Source organism: Bombus impatiens, unplaced genomic scaffold (genome assembly GCF_000188095.3).
Source record: "Bombus impatiens unplaced genomic scaffold, BIMP_2.2 scf_0637, whole genome shotgun sequence".
NCBI classification, from domain to species: Eukaryota; Metazoa; Arthropoda; class Insecta; order Hymenoptera; family Apidae; genus Bombus; species Bombus impatiens.
In genome coordinates this window covers 873,826-898,449 of record NT_177056.1, presented here as the reverse complement: position 1 = coordinate 898,449, position 24,624 = coordinate 873,826, and the positions used below count along the sequence as shown (strand labels likewise).

The following is a 24,624-nucleotide window of genomic DNA, read 5'->3' as shown; positions in this document are numbered from 1 at the left end:
TGGAAAATGCGAAATTGTTCGCTGTGGATGCATTTTAGTCGTTTTCCTGGGCCCTTTTAATTACTGTTCAGCCTTACTCGCAGTTCTGTTAAGATTATTACGATTTTGGCTCATTTTAGACAAATTTTCGGGAACATAGCAACGAGCCGCTGTTTCTTATTGTACGAGTGAAATAATAAAATTAGTAAAATTTGTTCGTCGTTTGCCAGAGATCTCGTTTCTAATAAAAGATAATTATCGGAACTTTGATGGCTGATGATCATAGCCCGGCAGTTGTTTCTGCTGCATCCATTCGAGAGATAAAGTCGTCCGTCGGACAGCCTCGCGTCGTAGCACGCGCAGGATTTGCAATTGTGCGGCGCCACCGTCGCGAGAAGCAAGGTTGCAGACATTGACCCCCGGAGACCGGAGGGAGGCTGATGTTTTGGGGAAGGTCGAGCAGAAGGGGAAAGGGTGGCTAAAGCTGGAGGGAGTGGAATCCAAGCCTTTCTCTTCGGCCAGCGAAATTTCCCTCTGCCTCCGCTTTTCTTTGCCCTTGCGAGCCTCTCTTCCGCCGCTAGACCACTCCAACCCAGCTCTTCTCTACGAATCTTTCTCTTTCCGTTCATCCAGCTTTTTTCTCTATTGCCTTCATCTCAACGCACGTTTTCTCTGTCAAGCACCCTACACACGTTCAGACCTAACTTAACGTAGGTTTCGAGGTTAAGTCTCGTGTGCGACGGTCTCAGCTATCGTGTCTAACAATGTTATTATTCCAGGATTACTGCAGATTTTCTAGCTTTTTCGTCCCCGTGTCTAATGACATTCTATAATCGACATTTGTTTCTCAGTTGCTAATAAAACTTCGATTTGAAATCTTTTTGCGTGTTACGAGAATTTTACCTTTTCGCGAGTCAGCCACTTTCGAGAGTAGCCTGCACCCCTATTCCCAGTAAGTTATATCATTAGTGAAAGTTAAAGATCTAAAATTTGATTACTAATTCGAAATTACTAGATTTCAATCCTTAACTAATTTTGAGAGTAACCTACAACCTCGCTCGATAAAATATCCGTATTTAGCGATTCATCCTGTTTCATTAAGGACGTTAATGATGGTCGCGAGTCATCGTACAGGTAGAGACCATACGGCTGGTTAATTTAGCCGTCGCTTAATGTATGCATCGCTGTTGATATTATTAAAGTTCGGGCCGGACGTGTATTCAATTAGCAACCGATATGTGTGTATTATCTGTGTGCGTGCGTGTCAGGGTGCAAGAGAATGGGAGAGGTGCAAGGAAATGAGAGGCGTGCGGGTTGTATCGACTCGTGGGTACGGCTGCTTCGTTTACGCGGAATTTAATACCGGCCCCGTTGTTATTAGCGGATTTATTATTCAAAAGTGCCGGCAAATGGAGATTGAACGCCACGTAGCTCGCTCCGGGTAAATCAGCCGACGAAATACTTCTCTCGTCATTCCCCTTCCCCTCTCCTCCATTCCCCGTTCTGTTTTCCGCGTCCTCAGAATCTGATCATTTTTTTCCATTCTTTTTTGACAAGGGTGCTTCCTTCCGTGCAAGGAATCGTAATTTTTATGCGTTTTACATCACGCCAAGTGATCACCCTCGACAGAGGGTGCCACTCAAGTTTCGCAGGGGACGAAGAATTTTAGGTGGGAATTAACGAAGATGGAACTGAGGAAACTTTGACTCCATTCTTGGTCTTTTATGTTTTTACGGGTTTGAGGTTTCTTTCGAGGCTGGTGTGTTGCGGATAGAGGTCGTTGAATAATGGAATTTGTCTTTTAAACTTTGTGCTAGGCTTGTATCAAGCGTACAAGTGCCCATAATAGACGAAACTAGGGTTATTTCGACTAAGTAAAGTAATTTGCTTTGTCATTTATATTGAATACGGAACGGTTTAGTTTTGGGCAAATTTCAGGTCCGAAATTTTTTATATACTTAGCCTAACATGTAATTGATCGATAATCATTCGAGTTTAGCGCAACAACGTATATTTGTTGAAGGAGTAATTAATTTATTACGAGATAAAATGCTTCATAACGGAGAATGCATTTGTATTCTGGTGCAAACATTTTTATTGGAAATTAATATCGAAGATAGGGGAACAGAAAATCAAAGGAAGCCGAGTAATTAATGGCACGGAAACACAGGCAACTTTTCAGTTCCAATTAAAACACCGCCGCTTCGCGAATCGCGATACAGAAATGAAAAACAAATTATTTTTTAATTAATACGTGTATTGGCCCCTGCTGTCTCCTATTAACGACGTATATAAATTTCATCCAATAACAAGAATGAACCCAATATTATTCTCCTCTATATTTTCCTTCCTTTCACAGCTATATGTAAGTCGGAAAACGTTATTTCGTCGGAAAATTTTGAAATATTTTTCAATACTTTTGTTCTGTTATCCTTTGAGAAGTAAAAATCGAAAATATTCAAAACTTTTTGAACAGAGTAAGCGAAGATTTTTTGACAGTTTTGACTAGAGCAACGAAATAATTCGCAAAAGAATTTCGATAGAAGAAACGAGTAGTTCGAAATATCAATGGTTGTAATTTTAGTTTATTTTTAGAGATCCAGAAGATTGAAAATTTCGCGAAGCGAATAAGAGAAAATTGAGTTTCGTTTGCCTCGATGAAGCTATTTGCAAAAAATTTTACGAGATCTTTTGTACGATGTTTAAAAATATCTTTGGGAATAATTTATCTATTGCGAGGATTTAAAAGACCGGGGATATTAAAAATTTTCTATGAAATTTTACAAAAAGAAACGATTTACTTTTATTTTATTTTCTCGATTAATAACTAAGCAATTCTTAAACGAACTTTTCCACGAAATATTTGACCAAATATTCCGAAAAACATCGAGAAATACTTGGACCGAAATAATACTACGAACATATTACGAACGAATACAGAAAAATATTTAAAGAAATTCAAAGTCTTTATATTCGAAAAGTTTGCTAAATTATTTTTACAAAAATTCATTCCTACATACTTGGATCACAAGCGTTTTTATTTGCCAAGAGTTATTTAGAACGAAAAAATCTTGCGTCGAGTAGAACGATCAACTAATTTGTAAAATATCTCAATTTGCGAAATTTCTTTCTAAATCCCCGCTTTATTCTTGCAACAAGATTTATGAATACCGATAACTTTTAATTCGTGACTTGTAAAATTTTGACTAACGATACGAGGTCAATCATGCAAGAGAACTCGGATATAAAAATATGACTTTCAATTTATCAGGTCTGCAATGTTTAAAAAAAAAGAAATTACGAACAACGCATCGAGGCAATCTTTCGAAACATTCGAGACACGCCAACTGGAACGAAGAAAGATCGAGATATCGTTCTGAAACATGCCACAAGATTAAACAAATACAATCCAGAAAACATCGACAACGCACCGTCCTACAAATACCTCTTTCTACATATGTGCATCGATGTTTTAAGAATTGCGCTCAACGAACAATTCACGATGAATATTAATAAATGCTAATGTTTCTCGACAGCTAATTTCGCCACACGAAGCTTCTCTCTCGCAACGATCAGCATTCACGCTACATCGAGCGTTTCTAGAAAGTGGAGGGGTGAAAGGGGTGAAAGGGGTGAAAGGGGTGAAAGAGGTTCTGTCGTTCGGTGTTCTCATGAAAATTGCTGGAAAAGCTGAATTCGTAACGAAAGTTCATTCCGGCGACCGGAAACGTTAGCCAGCTTTCCTCGCGGTTCCTTTTCCATATTTCCTTTTCGGCTCGTTCCTGTAATAAACGTCGTCTCGATTCTCACGCACCATCTCCAAGCCCATCAAAAGATGTTGGAAATTTTTGACAAATTTCGATCCTCTGTCATATATCACAGAATGGTTTGATACTTGTGGCACGAGTGGAAAAATGGCGATTCCTTGTGGGAAATTAAGTTTTGCAAATAATATATAAATTCGATATGACACGAGCGAAAAAGGGTGGTTTCTTTTTGGGAAATTAATTTTTCCAAAGAATACATAGATGCAAAGTTCACGAGAGGACTTAAAAATCGCCTCGTGATCAACGTGAATAACAATAACAGGTAGATATACTTTTCGGTTCTCTTCCAACACACTTTCACAGAAACTCTACTAGCCCGTAATCAGTACCATGATTACATACTTCCTTTGACGTCGTTATTTCTCTCTATTTTTAACTAAAATTTACCCCCGCGTTCGCCCCTTAAAATCTTCCGTACCGAGTCATTCATCCTGTTCCAAATTCCCAATTAAGAAGCCCTACTTTCCTCCACGAGAAAAAATCCTCAAATACGATCGCACTGTAATTCGTTTGCGAATAGGCTACACACGCTAACACGAGAACTAGCTATTCAACGGACATCCAGTGGATCCTGTGGCAATCACAAACGAAGAGGCCTTTGCTCTGGCGAAAATCGAAACCGATGCCAGTAGGAAATCTCACAAAGGTAGTTAGTAACCCAGACAGTCAGACAGACAGATGAGAGAAAGATAGGAAGAGGAATAGAGGGTAGGAAATGTTGCATCGTTTGGATTGAACCGGATGGCTTTAGTTCCGTACAAGTAAGATCTAATGAAGCAATTCAAACTGTAACCACAGACCGCTTCAAAGTTTTGAGAAATGCCGCAGCGCGCACGGGACGGCCAGTACATTACCGGCCTGGTAATATCAGCCATACCGATGCCACAACTCGCCTATATCTCGGCGAACTATGCTTCGCCGAGGTTCGACTGTACACGCGGCGCCCAGGAACACGCTCGAAACATTAGCGTTCATCGACTCTCGGCGATAGAACCACTACCAAAGCCGGCGTAAGTATCACCCCGTTTCATAATTAGTGCTCCCCTTAGAACAATAACGTTGCTGGTTAACGAGCTCGGAATCGACGTAGCGGCTCACGACCGAGTAAATCTATCTGCGTATCACGCGCTCCAAAGTCGACCCGTTTTCTACGAATGCTTTTATAATTCGAGAAATTTCGGATTCCGTGGAGGAAAAGTATTAAAAAAATATATATATAAAAATTAGTATTTGCCATGTCAGAGCTCGAGCGGTTCTTGAGACTTAAAGTAGGGTGCGACGGACCCTAAGGATCATGATACAACGATTATTATTGGCTCGAGTAAGTGTAACAGGTGTATTTCAGAGCTCAAGTTTGGGTGGAAGGGTGTTTTTCCATAATACTGAATACTGATTACGTTAAATCGTCAAGTTGCCACCCCTATTTTCCGACATTCAAAGACAAATTGTCGCTAAGTATTTTAATAGGCGTTTCTCGTCATCGATCTTATATATTGAGAGAAAAATAAGCTCGGTAATAGAATACATCCAACTCTCAAAATTACGCTAGATTAATAGGTTAATTCGAACGAAGGTAACGGAGATATTTCACGATTCGATTTCGCGAAAAATTGCGCATTTTGCGATATTAACTGTTAAATGTCTCGCAATATTGAAATTAAAGCAGGTGCATCGCGTATGTGGAAGACATTTCTACAATATCGTAACTTCTTTTTTGCGTTTTCAAGGAAAAACAGACTGGTTACTGTTTACGTTGCTAAATATGGCTTCGGAACTCGAAGATACAACGAAGAAAAACACCTAGTACGCTTGATCGTTGCGTAGATTTTATGTATTTCAAGGAAAATAGTGTTTACAATTCAGGAAGTTTGTCCTGCAGCTCGAAGTAGAATGCAACGTACTGTATACAAGAATAACTATAGGACGATCGTCGATTTACACGAAGGCAGCAAACGTGTTTTAAGATTCAAATTTTTGCGACAGAGTTATTCTACGATAACATACGCGCGTAGTCTTCCCTACATTCTACGAATTCCAACAAATGTAGACTGGTTAGCGTTTACGGTTTCAAACGTAGCTGCGTAGGCTTGATGATGCTTCGAGTACAGTGCAGCGAACGGTGTAAAGCAACCCTTAATTCGAGCAAGGGTAGCAACAATCTTTTACGATCTTTTTTTGCGTAAAAAGTTGTTTCAAGGTAATAAATGAAATATATTAATATCAACCCCTTGCCCCATAAACATTTTTATCGTCAGTACATAAAATTACATAACAAGCATTAAAATAATCTATTTTACAAATTTATTTCATTTCAGATAATGTAAGAGAGGAAGTAGTCAATAGAATTTATATCGTTTAAATAAATAGTGTGTGTAATAATTATGAAATACAAATAATTTAAACAAAAATGTATTCCTATAGCAACTAACGTCGTTATTTTGCCTTTCATTTTAAAAACTCAATACGAAATATTATGGTACTGGAAGACATTTCTACAATATCGTAACTTCTTTTTTGCGTTTTCAAGGAAAAACAGACTGGTTACTGTTTACGTTGCTAAATATGGCTTCGGAACTCGAAGATACAACGAAGAAAAACACCTAGTACGCTTGATCGTTGCGTAGATTTTATGTATTTCAAGGAAAATAGTGTTTACAATTCAGGAAGTTTGTCCTGCAGCTCGAAGTAGAATGCAACGTACTGTATACAAGAATAACTATAGGACGATCGTCGATTTACACGAAGGCAGCAAACGTGTTTTAAGATTCAAATTTTTGCGACAGAGTTATTCTACGATAACATACGCGCGTAGTCTTCCCTACATTCTACGAATTCCAACAAATGTAGACTGGTTAGCGTTTACGGTTTCAAACGTAGCTGCGTAGGCTTGATGATGCTTCGAGTACAGTGCAGCGAACGGTGTAAAGCAACCCTTAATTCGAGCAAGGGTAGCAACAATCTTTTACGATCTTTTTTTGCGTAAAAAGTTGTTTCAAGGTAATAAATGAAATATATTAATATCAACCCCTTGCCCCATAAACATTTTTATCGTCAGTACATAAAATTACATAACAAGCATTAAAATAATCTATTTTACAAATTTATTTCATTTCAGATAATGTAAGAGAGGAAGTAGTCAATAGAATTTATATCGTTTAAATAAATAGTGTGTGTAATAATTATGAAATACAAATAATTTAAACAAAAATGTATTCCTATAGCAACTAACGTCGTTATTTTGCCTTTCATTTTAAAAACTCAATACGAAATATTATGGTACATATCTATTATATATATATATATATATATATATATATATATATATATATATATATATATATATATATATATATATATATATATATATATATATATATATATATATATATATATATATATATATATATATATATATATATATATATATATATATATATATATATATATATATATATATATATATATATATATATATATATATATATATATATATATATATATATATATATATATATATATATATATATATATATATATATATATATATATATATATATATATATATATATATATATATATATATATATATATATATATATATATATATATATATATATATATATATATATATATATATATATATATATATATATATATATATATATATATATATATATATATATATATATATATATATATATATATATATATATATATATATATATATATATATATATATATATATATATATATATATATATATATATATATATATATATTTCGATTTTATAAGTCGAGGCGAAAATTTGAAATTGAAAATTCGAGCGAAGTAAAGTTCTTATACGTACTGGTTGGGGAATAATCTATCACGAGCCTGAGCCAATGTTTTAAGACAAAAGAGGATAGAAAGGAGCGAAGGAGAATAGAAGAGTCTGTGGCTATCAATGAAATTTTGCCGAAAAGTTGTAATAGTGCCCGAGGGCTCGATTTACGTGCATTCTATGTGAATTTGGGGAGTAAACAACGATGCTTGGATCGGATCGAGTTCAAGGGCCGTCGCGAAGGTTAAAGCTATTGCACCGCTGGAATTAAGTATTCTGATTAAGAAGGCTGACGACAACAATCGCTTCTGTCGGTGAAACGAACGTAGTAATTGCGCACTACGATTATTCCCTAATAAATCGCTTCCTAAAATCCTACGTCCCTGATACTCATTCAAAAACTTGATCTTTTAAATCGTTAACTATCCAACCTATCGAACGTTTCCTCGATCCTCGAAATTATTTTGTAAATTCCTCTGTCAATCTTTTGATACGCTAATCGTCGAAAGAAATTACGAAAAATGTGACAATTTCAATTACTCGACGCTTCGAGTTGCACATTTTCCCAATTATCTCTCTCGAGAAATAAGTCGTTAATCGATATTACAACGTATACAATTATTACAATACACAAATTCCTAATTTTTATTTAAATAATTATCCTAGCGAGCGTGCCTATTTCTAAAATTTGTAAATACGTTAAGATAGTCGCGCTGCACAACTTTTTCCTACACTGTAGCCGCCGCCGTTCAGTAAACATTCTTGAGCTATTTTTCAAATTCGGGGTAGCTTTATGTACGAGTACGACGAGGTCACAGTTGTGTTCGTACCGCGACGCGCTCATACGCCTCGCGTTTCAATTTGTAAACAGAGAGATAACATTAGTTATGTAATTAGTTGTGTAAGAGACACGAAAACAACGTATACATCTATCGCCATATCCGTACATAAAGCCAATTCAAACGCAATCTACATCGAGATAAAAAAACATCAACAGTGTGTTTACGAGTAGAAGGTAAAACCGAACGACGTTTATGTATATAGGAACAAGTTGTTTAAGCTCGCGACCCTGAAAATACGTTTGACGATCATCGAGGTCGGAATAACAATCCCCAATTCTCATTCAATCGCGTAATTTAAAATATCTAAATCGAATATCTCGTTTTCCCTATAAAAAACGTGCCGACGCGTGAAATGCTTTTATACGAAAAACACTATAGATACCGTGTGTGTTTCATTCATCGGAATCGTTTAAAATGATAAATAAACTTACCTAACTGCAGTTCGTGCTTCCCACCGTCGTCCACCACACGCTCCTTTCGAATCGTACACCTCGATGTCCTAAATGTCACCACCGAATAAAACCAAAGACAACAAGTTTGCTCCAAAAGAAAAAGAAAAAGAAAATGAATAGAAATGATCGTAGCACACACAACACCTTTCGCGATGAGTATATTTTATAATAATATCGAGACGCCTCGAAATCCAAGGGTTTTCGTTCGCACCACGAGAAAATATGGTCCTGTGTAACGAGTGAACACGCGTGTATAGCCGACACGCCACGTTTACGAGAGCAACGTCGTGTACGAGAAAACTTTGTCGAGTCGCGTTTACATCTCGTCGCTAGCGCGGCTCGAAACGACGAGGATCGAATCGCGGTTCGCCGATAACTGGCGACGACGCCGGGTCGGAGAGTCGGCAGGCAACGCGACCAACCCTGTGAGTCGCGCATGCGTGTTACCCCCGACGCGCCATATCCCCACCCCTCGATGCCACAATGCTTCGGGAGAGGCAACGTTCGCGACAAAGGACGCGCAGAGTGCCTTTTCCGGCGCAGTTTTTCGAAAAGCGCCATCGGAATTTAACTGTTCGTAGTTAATTAATATCGTCCGATCGCGGATAATACTAACCACTCGCCTTACACGCCGAAGTGACAAAGAAAATTGCCGTTGCCCGGCACAATTTCTCAAAAAGCGACGCACCATTGTTGGTAGGTGGTTTTAAGTAGGAAATTTATCGTTTTTGTTCTTTGAAAGAACAGAGAAATTAGTTGTTGTAATATACGTATGAAACGCGAATAAATAAAGATGGATAGGATAGCAACATTTAATCCCTACGAAAATTCAACGTAAAGAAGTTACGTTCGTCTCTAAAGACACGATTGGTTATGTATAAAAAAGGATACAATGTAGGGATTGAAACAAGAAAAGCGTAAACCAATATCACAGCTTGAACAATGATATCTTGTTTCCTTGTCACGCTTTTTTTTTCACCTACGTTTTGCGCGATAAACGATGCATTGTTTTTGTAGAATTCCTTTTGTTCAACTCGGTAATGGAATTCGCGCAACGTGTTCTTTCAGCACGCGTATAATGTAACGAACTATTAATAACGATATAAAGCAATTATTGGTGGTTTCTCCATCGGAAGATCGCGAAGTAGTTTTAAAAATTCAGTTTAAAAAATATATTTCACGAATCAACCGACCTTTATCTTCGCTAGAGGATACATATACGGCAACAACTTTTCGAATATTCGAAAGATTCGATTTCTTAATCTGCAGGAGGAAAGTGTCGCGTTTCGAGACATTTGCGAAAAAACAACGGATAGAAAAGATAACTGGGTGTAATAGTAGCGTAACTTCAATGACATAGCGATATTTTATACGGGCCTTTTGTCATGGCGAACGAGGACTGGCATTGAAGAGTTACGGCCGCGGGATGCTCTTTTTCTAACATTTATATTGCTCCACGGTAATCGTCTTTTTAACTTTCGCGCAATGGCGGAGTTCACAAGGCAACAAGAGAGGACGCTGCAATTTCGCTGGTCGGTTTGCGAGGTTGCTGGACAGGTTTAAACGTTTCCTGATGGCTGACTATCTGGGAGCTTAGAGAGGCCACTTAAAACTCGACTAACGCGTGTCAATGACGTATCTTATTGCGCGTACGATACCATTTTTAAGCATAAAATACTCGAGTCTAGAAATTTAATTTCGAAGCGCTATAATTCCGACTTGTATCGCAACTCGGATACCTGTATAACGAATTAAATGTAAGTTCATCGGTGGCGCGACAACTACACGATAAACTATAATTTTGTAACCGTAAATGAAATCGTCGTTGTTATTATTATTATCATCATTGTCCGTACGCTTCGATAGATTTTCTAAGGTTGGAAAATCGATCGCGTTCGGTAGATTTAGTAGACGGCAGGCGTCCGACGATATTTAAGAAAGGCCCGATTCATCGGGGCACGTAGACGCGCTAAGAGGCTTCAACAGCACGCCAATTTCTCCTTAAAGGTGTCTACTGTGCATTGAGAATTCCCGATTGAGTTTGCGAACACGTTTGCACAGGCGAGCACGCCGAAAGTAAGTTTAAAGAAACGCTATCGGGGAGAACTTCCTTCGATAGTCTAGCTCTGCCGCTATAAAGTCGACCTAATAACGCTTTTTAGACACACGCATAACTCCTTACTAGAATTTTATAACATCTTTTACGAGCTACCGTGGCCGGCTGCTATTACCAACCAGACCAACCAAACTTTATTCGCGAGCATCCCAAAGTGTCGTACGAATTTTAATATCCCGACGTTTATCCTAAACGCGTTCGCGTCACTCTCATTCTTCTTACAGATTCGCTGCGCCGTGATTTGTTGTATCGTTACAAAGTTAAACTTCCGAGAAACAAAAAAAGATAGGAAAATAAAGTCGTACGCAAATTCGTACGATTACTCTACTTAGACGTTTTCGTAATTTTCCAATCGCCTACTAAATATGCGAATGAAATTGCTAATTACAAAGTCAGAGCGTATTAATATCTTTCTTCCACATTTTTCCCTATTTTCGTAGTTTTTCTTTCAAAGTTATAAATACGGTGGCGCACGCGTTTACACTAACGGTTTGTTCTGGGCCAGTTAATAATCGGGCAAAGGCTGACGAGGCACTCATTTAACCGTTCTAATTCGCGAATATTGCACATGTACAGGGAACTTTAATCGGTTCAGTGGTTCATGTAACACACCGTCGATTGTATTAGAAATTTATTGTACTAGGGATGTTTAATGCGATTCATCGGTATCAGCAAATTAGTATGGAAGCTCTGGGATATGATTAATACCTGACTCAAATTTCATGCAAGCCGCTAATACAGCCCGTGTATATTAATATCGCCCGTTCTGTGCAAAGTGTCGCAATCTGCTTTCCCCCTGGCACCATGAAAATCGTCGTAATTGTCTTTACAAGATCCTACGTGTGCAATCAGCAACAAGTTCATACAGCAACTTTCATGTAATTTCCAATTGTCCGATAAAACGAACATTTATGTCTTTTTTAATTATATTTTATATCTCACGACGCCCCGAGTCATTGCATCGCGATTTTAACTATAAAACGGTTCTTCGTCCATTATCGTAAGAACGTAATGCGTTTTTCGAAGATACGGAAACATGCATGCATGCATCGCAGCATGCAGGAATTATAACTGGACTGCGAATTTTATGCATCTATGGGAACTTTTAAGATACAAAAATACACGAGACGCACATAACGTAAAGAGAAAAACTTATAAAGAATATAGAAAGCGCGGTACTTTTTATAATATGCCATAGATTTATAAAAATATAGATTTGCGGATAAGTCGGACCGTTCTTGATCTTTCTCTGCTCTTGGAGAAGATCGTGTCTTGGTCGAAATTCAAATTACACGTATACTGATAAATCGACGCGTAGGTACGGCAGCGGGTTGCGAAATAACAAGAACGTATGCAGGCATTATCAGCGCAATTTTCCATGCTCGGTGCGTTGAAGTATCGCTTCTAGATGTCGTTAAGTCGAGTTATCTGTACACGAATAATTCCATGCCGGGGCCGCGGCACATCGGTGCACTACATTCCCCTATCTCCGTTGTGCACACTATGCCGCCACGTGTACACGACAGAATGGAAATGCTTGTGGATACACACGACCCCCCGTGTACACCCCCGTTCATAAGTATTTGGACATTTTCGAAAAATTGAGCGAGTTCGAGCGATCGATGAAAAACGATTAAGCTCGTAAAAAATTTAAGGTTCGTGATAAAAACGATCCTGGTCAAATTTTCTAACTTTTTTAGATGGTAGCGAGTTTTGACAGTCGGATGTAACGCTCGCAACATGGTCGCTTTGACATTGCGAACACGATTTTATATCCTAGTTTATGGTCAGATCGTGAATTTTTGTGGAAATTTATATTTTCCGAAACGTATTAAGAAAAGTGGAACTTTGGTGGAAAATCGTTTTACGTTACGTTACGAGCATCGTAGAAATGTATTGTTATATTACCATAAGTATCAGTAATCCGTTAATAATTTGCCCGGACTCTCGCAAAACAAAGTTTCTACCAACTTCCATCGTATACTTGGAATCGTTATTTAACGCGAGTGAAAAATCCTGATCGATCAATCGTTTACTTGATAATGTATATGGAATATCACGTTTCATACGATACGAGTAAACGTGCTAATACTTATGAACGCGTGTGTACATGTACAAGGATGCATAGAGGTTGGAGATATCTTATGCAAGCCGGCTCCTATGGCCCACCCCCTATCTGGGATCGCTACTTATGGCTAGACACGATCTCGCGACGCTTCTCCATTTTTCTCCGATAACCTCCATACCCCGTGCTCTAATAAATTCCGATTTGGGTCATCGACACATCGATGGGACACGGATGAGAACCGTTGTAAAGACAGAAAGCACGTTTTCCAGACATCAAGACAAATAGTGAAATGTGTCTCGCGGATCCTTAACATACAACGGCTACAAAATAACTTGGAATTTTTAAATAGCGCTTCCTAAGCTATCTTTTTTAATTAAACACATTAGATAGATATTTTCTAGAAACTGAAACTAGTTAGATTAGATTTTGAGAATAATACAACGAAATTTGCATTATTCCATTAAAAATCCTACAAATTGAACGTTTCCGGCGAACACTGTAACGTTGTACAGGCCAGCGTTGTACAGGCAAGATGATATCGGTGACATTAGCAAAGAGTAATATATATGGAACATTGTTTCAAAATCCCGATAAAATTCGATGAAAATTGTAAATTTTTGAAAATATACTTTTCTGCTCTCTTAAGTTTCTCCAGCTAGGAACATGTTGATGTCCTTGTTGAATTTTTATTTGAACATGGTTTTCACGTAAAACCGCACACGCTGCGCAAAAAATCGAAGGGTTGTAGACATTTCAAAGCCATCAAAGAATAATATATTTCATCGAAACTTTTATTGCCAGCGGTTATCTCCAAGTACTTGTACGTGAAATAAATTTTTCTACATTCCTAAAAAAATATGTAAATATACGTTAAAATACGAAAAATACGACATAAAACGCATTTTACATAAAGAAGACGACGTTTCTTAATGCAAGCAGGAAAGAGTTACACGAATGGTACACTGGATAGGTAACCAAGAAAACAAAAATTCACTAGCGGAAGAATTGTTCTCGCGTTGTTGATGAAGATCTGCCGAAGGAAAATCCTATTGCAATTCAAAACGAAATAGAAAAGAAACAGTCGAAGAAACAAACGGACGAAAATTTGTCCAACATGAAAGCTAATAAAATTACCCTGAAATCGCGAAGAGCACCAGGCGCGAGTCAAAGCGGCCGATTTCCATCAGGAATATATTTGTACGCAAACAAGCTATGGCGATATAAATCAAGTAGCTTCGCTTCGTAGCCGGATTTTCCTCGGGCCGAAAACGCGAAGGCCGAACTCTCTAGCCAACAGAGATCGAGGAAAGGAGAACGAAAAAAGATCAAAAGGGATGGATAGAAATAATAAAAAAAAGGACGAAGAAGAAGAAATACAGGGATGAGGAGGAGGGATGAAGTGGGGGAGAGGAGGGCAGATTGGATCGATGGAATGACGACCCGTTTCCGCTCAAGCGGATTTCCACGGCGTTATTTTCGCGATAGTCGCGAGCTGGTTAACTCGTCCATGTTCGCGGCACGACAGAATGCATGCTCAAAGCGCAGAAACAAGCCTGCGGACAAGCGCAGCCAGCCTTCCACCCACCCCTGCAACGTGATCATCCTCTTTTTCTCTGTTCTCTCTCGTTCGCCACTCTTCTCCTCCTGCTAACGTAGGACAACCCCGGTAGCCATGGGATCAAGCATATTCCAAGTAGCTTCGAAGCCAACTATAGTTGCATCTGCCGAGTACTCGAAAGAAGAAGCAACGATGTAGTTTTAACTAGAACCGAATCTATAGTGGCTACAAAAAGCAAGTACCAGAGCGCACCATTTAGCTATTCGATTAGATCCAAGTACGTTCTTCGTATCACTCGCGTATAATGCAACTACAGACATGTAATACTGTAATCGGTATACCGATGAGTATTTCGAAGAAATTTATATTATTCGTCTTCGGAGCGAAAAGACGACTACGTGGAAATACTTTCTGGTAGCCACTCTCTTGTAGAAACAACTTCGAACTTGGTACGAATGACAGTGCCTGATCATTCAACGGGGACCATCGAAAATTTCTCTTTTCTAGATCAAAGACAAAACCCAATCGTCGAAGGTTTTGAAAATATCCCACTAATTTCTCGTTCCAGCGATCCTTCGTTCGCTGATTCTTGATTCGCGGGTGTCGTGATACTTATGAAAGATGTACATACCGAACTTGATGCTATCGTTGAAGCTATCCTCGATTTCCTTTCTATGACGTGGCTAGGAAATGGGAAAACGAAATGAAGCGTGAATAATTATGTATCGCGTCTAATGGTTTATGGGTTTGCGAGAGGGCTATCATATCAAAACCCTTTTAGGACAGGGTGGGTTAGAAGAGGGAAGGTTTTGGAGTCAAAGGTGCTTCCTTCATTTTACCAAGCTATCCAACAGCCGTGATCAAACGATTCATGAGGGACTTGGTGTATAACGATTTTTCGACGCAAGCTTACGTCGTGAGACGATATGGTTTTAAGATGGAACGAGACGCGGTGATATCGCCACTGATGAAAGTCTTCCGAGGGATTCGTTTAGTAAAAAATGGAAAAGAGAATCGTGGATAGATATTTTCTCTGTTTACAAAATTTTGGTTACATCGATCGACTGATTTTTCATGAATCTCATCACCTTCGATGGAAATACTCTGTTTTATATCTATCTTAGATATGTGCCGTTCGATTCGTGTCGTTTACTCGAGATAAACGAACTTACGGGCATACGTCGTTTGAGAATGCAATATCATTCGCGTGTATTTGTATAATGAAATTAAGAAACGTAGATATTTCTACGGCAAAGCATCGATGGATATGTTCTTTCATTTGCATACACGCAAATTGCGATTAATCCGCGTCTTTGTCTACCCCATCGCGTGGCAAAAGGGACGGTTAAACGTCGGTCTCCTTCGCCAGATCTATTTGTAATCGAACGATCGACGAGAGAGAAAAGAGGAGAAAAAAGAGGAGTAATGTTACTCTGTGAGAGGAAAAGGGCAAAGGACAGGCCGGTTACTATGTAAATGAAAATAATAATTGCAAAATACGGGACGGTGCCAGGGGCCGGAAGTTTCTCTGTATATAGAGCCGCAGACGGATTTTATAATCGCTCATTGAAATGGATCGGAGCAAGTTTTCCGCTGTCAAGCAGCGCGGTTGCCCTTTTGCGCCGTTGAATCTAATTACCGGAACGTCAGTTTTACCAACTTTTCCGCGTTTTGCATCTTCGGATTATATCTCGCCAAGCTCCCGTTATAATGACCCTCGAACAGCCTATAAAGGCAACCACCGTCTGAAAAGATAATTCATTTAACTTTTCGCCATGATAATGGACCCGTTGCCCACTTCCGACTCTCGGTTCAGACGATGCAGCTGATTGTGCGTCGCGTTCAAAATTTCTAAAGCTCTGTAATTGCCTGGCTACGGACGCATTTTCAGGAATAAAGTGAAGTGGAAGAAGGATCGTTCAAGCATTTTATCTGTATTCCGAATTCTGGAAGATTTCGTAGAAATTGATCGACTTTCGTTTACTTCGGTCGGAATCATAGTCGTGACCTTATCGACTAATCTTTGCTTTCTATCCTATTTGCTACCGGGATAACTGGAATTATGCCAAGCAACAGTATGTACATCTTTCTTTCGACGCTGCATACGTATGGACCTATAACTCCTAAAGTTGTTAAATATTTCTGTCTGGAAAAGATGTTACGTAGCCGAGTACAACTCACACAGATGCGCTTGTCGTATCTCTTAATTATCGATCTTTAATACGTGCTAAATGTAACGATTTCTTCGTATAGGTATTAACTTTGATATTTCACCGAAATTCGTCGATCGACGCTTCGATATTCGAAGGACACTCGTCCTTCGAGTATCTTATTTCTACTTATTTTTCACTGTTGAAAAAATAACAATCTTTTTATTTCAATATCAGCTCTGGCGTATAACTTCATCGATGGAAATATCTCTGGAAGCTTCGATATTCAAAGAACGTCGATTTTTCAAATATCAACAATAACCGACTGGGTATTATCGCACGACACGAAGTGACACCGGCACGTTCGAACACGGAAGCAATTAATTTATCCGTTTTTCCAGGAGGCGAGACCAGAGGGGTTGGAAACTCGAGCATCCTTCGCTTGTTCTCACGGTGTTCGACAAACTATCACCGAAGAAGTTTTAAAGCTGACCGAAAGCACCGACACCGGCAGACGAATGGCTAGCGACTTTTCCCGAACTTCCTCGGCTGCTATGCATGGCCGCCACTTTGCTAATAAAACGAAAAAAAACATAGTTCTACGTGTTTTATCAGAATGTCGACGATCATCGAATTTCTCGACTTATTTTTCACATTTATAGACGGCTATTATTAGGAACGAAAATTCCTACACGAACGTGCTTCACGGTGTTTGGTACAAAAATTTTGCGCTTTTGAAACTTTCAGCAACGTTTAGCGTTAGCGATAAGAGGAAAAATTGGATTATGGAGAATTTTAAAGTGCGACGATCCACAAGATACACAAAATAAGCAATAATATTTACGATATCGATATAAAGTAACACAGTAATAAGTATGTCATACATTATTATTATCGTTATTGTTATTAACCGAGTGAGTACAAACCAAACATATACATAGCAAATAAAAATATACTACATACATAATACAAATATAAACAGTGTGTATAGCTGGACATAAAAATTTCTAAAAATGTTACAACGACGTTATAATATTTAACGAAGCGAATCTTTACCTAATCTAAATCTAATCTATTACGCGTTATACAAGCAGATAAATTAATCTACACCAACGTCTCAATAATATTCTGCAATATCTTGGAACGATAATCAGTATCATTAAAGAAGAAATCCACCGTGGCAAAATGGCATCCTACGAAAAATAGACAAATGTCGGGCCACTTTTAACCAACGACACCCATTTCACGATCATTTTCTCCCAACGAAATAACTCGCGACCGCTCCGAGTATACTGGAAAGAATTCGGTCACAGGTTCCATTCGACATAACTTCCCAACTACCACTAGGCTCCTCAACGCGAAGACAACTCGGTGGACGAACGATTCTGTATGTGGCGGAACTAACAACGAGCGATTTACGGCATCTAGGATCAGTTTGCGACGATAAAATCGGCAAGGATGCCGGAGGAAGAGGCTGGCGAGACGTCAGACGAGATTTAAAAAGTCGTCGCGTAGTGACCTCGCACGCTCGTGGACAAATCGCCCGTGAAATGGAGAAATTCGCGAGGAAAATCCACGCCTTCGTCCACGGAATACCTTATGGTTGAATCTTGTTAACATCCGGACGTGGACGAATACGATGCAACAATAGGATGCGCGATGCGAATCGGATACCGTGCATTTTTACATGTATCTGCAACGGGAGACGCGATCGATATCAATTGATCTCGAAAGAACAGTTACCCGATACGAAGCGCAACGGTTGAAACGCGGGTCTTTAACCCTCGACCGGGTCATAGATGACTCTAACGGGATCGGTCAGGTTTGGGTTACGCGGAAGAAACCACTGTGCAATTCAGTATTTCACGATGGAATCTATTTTCGGATATTTTCAATTAAAGATAATACATAGAGCCGTTAATAAGCGAACTTTTCGTTCGACAGGAGCGTTTGAGCTAGTGAGAATCCTTAACTAATCTTAGGAAAACTACGGTTGAAGCTGATAAAAGTAAAAATTTGGAAGTGAAATCTTCCACTTCCTAATTAAAAGTAAAGTATGGATGAATTTATTCTTTGCCTCGATGTTCAAATAAAGAAGACCGGTAAAGTGGAAGTTAAATTGGAAGGAAAATTGCAACAACATCGAACTAGCCCAACCTTTCACGTCTTAAAACATTTTCCTCCTGAGAATCAGTCCAAGTCGAAATTAAAAATACAAATATCGATAAACTGATTCTCCGTCGTAAAACAGTCACCTAGCGAAATCACCTAACAAAAGAATGTCGGTGCGAACCAAAATGACACGGTGGAAGAAACTTATTGAAACGTAAAACCACGGGTAGGTGGTGCGATCAGGCAAGATCAGATAGGGGTGGCGGACAAAGGTGGAGACGTAGGAAAAGCCATCCGTCTGCGAGGAGGGCTGACATTCAGCGACGAAGGATGACCAAGGTTGTACAAATGAAGGACCTTCCACTGTACGGGCCGGTAACACGAATAAAGCTGAAGGATCGATGCGAAACCACCCCATCCCCACTACCCGTTGGACTCCGTTGGAACACACGCAAGCGCAGCGACGTCAGAACCGTGTTTATTATACATGCTTTATGAACGGGCATACACGCGTGCAGCGTCACTCGCAAAAAAGCAATTTGTTCCTACCTGCGTACTTACACTTTGTTGGAGCAGGGCCGTGCGCTCCTCCAGGCGTCTCCGAAGGCCATGCGCCACGGCTCGCCAACATTTCAAAGCATTTTACAGGAGAATTTTCGAGAAATCGATATTACTCTTTTGCATTTTAGCGAGAGTCTATTCGAAATTTAGGATAGTTGCACGATGAAACGTGTAACGTAAAGATTTGTTAGCGTAAAGTAAAAATTGGATATCGCGCTAGTAATACTACTAGCATGGTATCGGTACAATAGAGCCGTAGTAACAGCGACTAAACGTATTATACGAGTAATTAAATTCAATCACGTTAAATTTCATATATATTTTCATTTTCTATATCGAGAAACTTCTTCGTGCGGTTAGAAAAATTTACATCGATGAGATATACAGATATCATACGATATGATACGAGACGAAAGAATAAATAAATATTATACCAGTGAGAAAATATAAATTACGTGATTAAATACGAAATATTAGACGTTAATTGCAAGCTGATAGATTCGTAATTCCTTTTTCGATTTTGTATCAAGTTGGTTGAGCTTAAAGGAGTGAAACAGGATATCCGACTGGTTCTAGAAACGAATCGCATACAAGGTTGAAGATGTAGAAACGCGAAGTAAACTGCTATATTATTACCGCTTTTTATTAGTCACGTTTCCGAAGCTCACTAATTTAGAGAGACGTTCAAACGTCGAACAGAAAGTTTCAAAGAAGTTCCTGTTAACAAGCTCCGCCTAGTGTTTCCTGATTTCTTGCTTCCGCGCATTTACAAAGGTTTCAACCTCGTGGAAGAACATTAGTACATTCTATTTCGGTGTTGCGCTCTCGTGTATAGTCGACCCTATGAAATATCGACGGCCCGTGGAAAATGTAATGGACCTTAAGTAAACTGAAACCTGCACAGACTGTTCGCGGAAATAGTCACTGTTCTATCGCCTTGGTACTCTTTTTTCTCTCCTTTTAAATAATTCAAATGACGAAGTAAAAATTTTTACCATTAACGAACCATTGATAATATTTTGTTGGTATTTCGTATGTATACCTTTGGATATTTTAGCATTGAGACATATTTACTTATCGAATATCGGAAAATTCTGATATTTGGATAGCTTGATATTCAAATATCCATTAAAGTATTCAAATATTCAATTATTTAGGTATAGAAATGGCCGGTACTTTAATGCGCGATCGTTTAGGCGTTGATAATTGATTCAGAAGGTACGAATCTATCGCGGAAATTGCAGATCTCTTAATAGAATTTTCATATTCTCCCTTTTTTATCCTATATCTTCGTTTAACTACGTTCCCATTTTCCCCGTGGTCATTATCAAAGAAAATAAATGCACGCGTGCATTCGAAGATGAAATTGAAGATGAAAAATCGTGGGCCGCTGCAGGGAAAATCCGTTTCACTTCGAAAGAACTTTAAAATACCGCAGAACTTTTCCAGTCTCGTGTATACCGATTTAACAGAGATGGATATTTAAATTATGAAAAGATAAACTTGAAACGTAAGAAGCAGCCCGAGTTCAACAAAGAATCTGGGTAAACTTACAAATTTTAACTTTAAATCCGTTTTTTCGTACCGATGAGTTGAGAGATGGAGTTTTGCCGATCGAGTAATAAACTTTTCTATAGAACATTATTAATAAATAATTTATTTGGAGAACCCGGTAAAAGAGAACGGATATCGGCACGAATTAATCGCAATATAAAATACGATATAAATAACTTGGAAAGCGTGTCCTCTCGAACGAATGTAGCTTAAATAGCCATAAATCAAGGTGGCAAAGGCCGATTTATTATATAACAAACACGTAGCGCCGTGAAAAGCTTCAGAAGCTACGCTTTTAATTAATAACCCATTAAGCCTCCGATAGCGATATATTTATTTCTATTTTTTCAAGAGGGCTGCAACCCCCATAAATCCCTGCGCCCCCAACACCTTCCTCGCAAATGACTCTCTTCCCATGGCAATTCGAAAACCCATTAAATTTCAAGTTAATCCTGCAGCCTCCCGGGACGATATTAGACTGTCAGTGTAACGTGTATAATGGACGACGGCCACCGACGACGAATATACCGTCCTGTATCCTTCATCGTCCACGAAGAACCAGACGAGCACAGATCTCTCGCTTCTGTATTTATTTTAGTATCGTAGAATGTGTATGACGAACGAATTTTGCGAATTTTCAATTCAGTTTCAACAAGGATTAAGTGAATTCTCTGCGTATTTATAATTTCGAGAACTTTTTAACATTTATACAGTAATTTAGTAACAGTAGTGGTAGTAGTAGTTTATCGCCTCCCCTGTGGGGCTACAAGACTTCCCCTTTACATCTTAACCACGCTTTAAAACACAACTCTATATAAAACAAAGAGCAAGAAGAATGCACGCCCTACATAAACTTTACGCCATACAAAATCAGATACGGTTAACCAAACGAAGCGAGAAACTTGCGAAAAGAATGATGACGCGTAAAATCGCGAAGAATTTTCTAATTTTCGTTATCATTTCGTATCGAGTAAAAACCCTTCTTACAAATGTAACCTTCTTACGTTTTGCATAACCCACATCACGACCAATTTGTCACGATTATCAACCTCTGCCACCGCAATTTCCCCACAAACCTATGCCGTGACAGGCACAAATGCCCAATTACACCGAACCAGTTTCTATTATAACCAAATTCTATCAGGTAGAATGAACAATGCATTATCAAGATACCATTTCCACAAAAAAAGAAAAAATACCAAGCAAGCAAGCCTCTGCACTCGCACACATTCGACGAGTATCATGGTGTTTTTGCGAGTTTGAAATCGCAGGAAGAAGCCGCCGCGGGCGGGTTAGATAACGACGAGTGGTATCGGCACTTTTTTCGAAGTTTAATAAATTCATTTTTACAAATAAAGAACCGTCGATCCGACGAGCCTCTGTAGAGGGGTAAAGGAAGGGATGGAAAATACCGCGTGTCGATCGATAAAGCGAGAGAGTACCCTTGTTCGGAAACGTCGAACGCATAATACGAGCGAAATAAAACAGAAATATCCCTCTTCCTATCGAAAAAAAAAAAGAAAACAGAAAAATACGGAAAATTGAAAGAAACGCGTATACAGGGTGTTAAACTGTATGTAGCTTGGCAAACGAGCCTGAGACGACGCTTCTCTACCTAAACTTTCGTCAGTGTCTGGATATCTGCAGTCTCTGTGCTACTTTTCTTCTCAGTCACTTTTCTAGTTGCAATACGGTATCACGAATAGCAAATTGTTCTTGGTTAACCAAAATACTATTCGAAATATAAAATTAAACTGTTTGAAAAATAAGCCTCGAACGATCTTTCGATATCAAGAATCATAACGTATAAATATCGTTTCCTCTTTCCTTAACACCCTGTAGATAGAAAAAGGAATGAACGAGGTAGATAGGAGAGGGGGGGGGGGGTGTTTCGCACATCCCAACAAGTTAGTTAAATTAAACGAGGAACTTCGATATTTCGTTTCATCTGATTGTAGCGGCGGAAAAAAACGTGTACGCCGGTCGTTTGTGCTCGTTTGAGCTCGCTCGCGTGTGTTTGACCGGAACAAGCGAATCGTTCTCGGTGAAAAAAAAAATCGTTCGATGATGATTGTCCCAATTAAACAAGCTGGCCGACTGCGTGGAGCACGCGTGGGAAAAGAGTGAAAAAAATTATTTAACACTTAACACGCGATAGTAATCGGAGAATAACGCGGGCAGTTGAGTTTTTGAGCACCGGAAACGACGCCATTTTCCCTAGCGAAGCGAGACGCGGTATCGCGTTCGTAAGCGTCGATGGTAAACGAATGATCACGGTATACGGTTTCGTGGAATGAGAATGCGAGGTTAATTACCGGGCTAGACGAAAATTCGTGCAGAATTAAGCCCAGGCTATGCGATATTATATAGACACGTAATACGTCGTAATGTCTGCGCATAGCAAAGTTATATTCGGAAATGAGAAAGAAAAATAATGTGTTACAGTTAAGCCAGGGACGTTTGTGTAAATTTATATTTTCGCGATGAAAAGAGAAGAGATGGAAGTTAAATAAAGATTTGTCGAAGCTAGCGGAATGTTACGACGAATATTTCACTCTGGATATTTTTGCGTACCGCGTGCATTTTGTTGCTTTATTGCGTACTATGAGCGGAATTTCGAATTTGTCGTTTTTATGATTTACAACATGCACGTAACTACTTATAGAACAATTTTGTCAGATAATTCAGATTATTTCAACGATTCTCGAGAACGAACCAAATCGATCGAATCGTATTAGAGATTTTTTTAAGGACACTAACGACAGGCGACACGTTGTAATCGTTTGCAGAGATTCGTTTTCCCCTGTTTAGTACAGCGGTGGATATCACCGTGACCAGCAACAACGAGAAAGTAATAACCGCAGCGGGCGAAATGACAAATTCGCCGCAAATATTGCAGGGGACGCGGTATGCATCGTAAATCTGTGTTATGGGTATAATGCAGGTCATGGAACGATTTCCATTGTTGGCAACTGGTAAGACGCGGAAGAGTTTCGTCGTTTGCAACGGCATGGAAACAGTCAAGAAATCCTTTTCGCTGTAAATCCGAAGCGTTAACGCTCTCGAGAATGGTGCAAACATGCGCGCGCGATTATTCCTATATTTATTGAAAATGGCGAAGAAGATAGTCGTTCGATTCTCACGTACATATATAGAATGAACGTGGCGTTGGATTTCTTTGTAGACCTCTCGGAAAATGTTTACTCGATATTCTCTTTCAGTCTTTCTCTCGTTTCTCCAGTGAACTTAAATTAAATTCGCTGTTTTACATTTCTTTTAAAGCTTAAGGAAAATTAGATTCCTTTTATATATTTTCAAAATAACAATACGTACAATATACGAATCCTGACAACTTTTACAACGCACATATAACTTCGTTGAAAATCTCGTTAAAATAACGTAATTAAAAATTGCAAACGAAAGTCTTTCTTGTCGAATCATAACGAAGAATGAAACGCGTTGCGCGGCCTTCGACCTATCTCAACCTCGAGCAACGCGATCCTTTCAAACAAACCGCAGCTCGACCGAAATCTATGTCACCGACAATCTTGCAACAGAAATCTCAAAAATCACGCTTCCCTTGT

General features: G+C 39.0%; 1 protein-coding gene across 3 annotated transcripts in view; it reads right to left on the bottom strand.

Annotated features, from left to right (window-relative positions):
* The window catches only part of LOC100746746, a 317,300-nt gene extending 307,977 nt beyond the window's left edge, over window positions 1–9,323 (bottom strand). For all 3 annotated transcript variants that reach the window (XM_012389182.3, XM_033322390.1, XM_024369668.2), the window contains exon 1: window positions 8,901–9,323. The gene's annotated coding sequence lies outside the window, so the exon portion shown is untranslated. The remainder of the gene's footprint in view (window positions 1–8,900) is intronic.
* Between the last annotated feature and the right edge of the window lie 15,301 nt (window positions 9,324–24,624).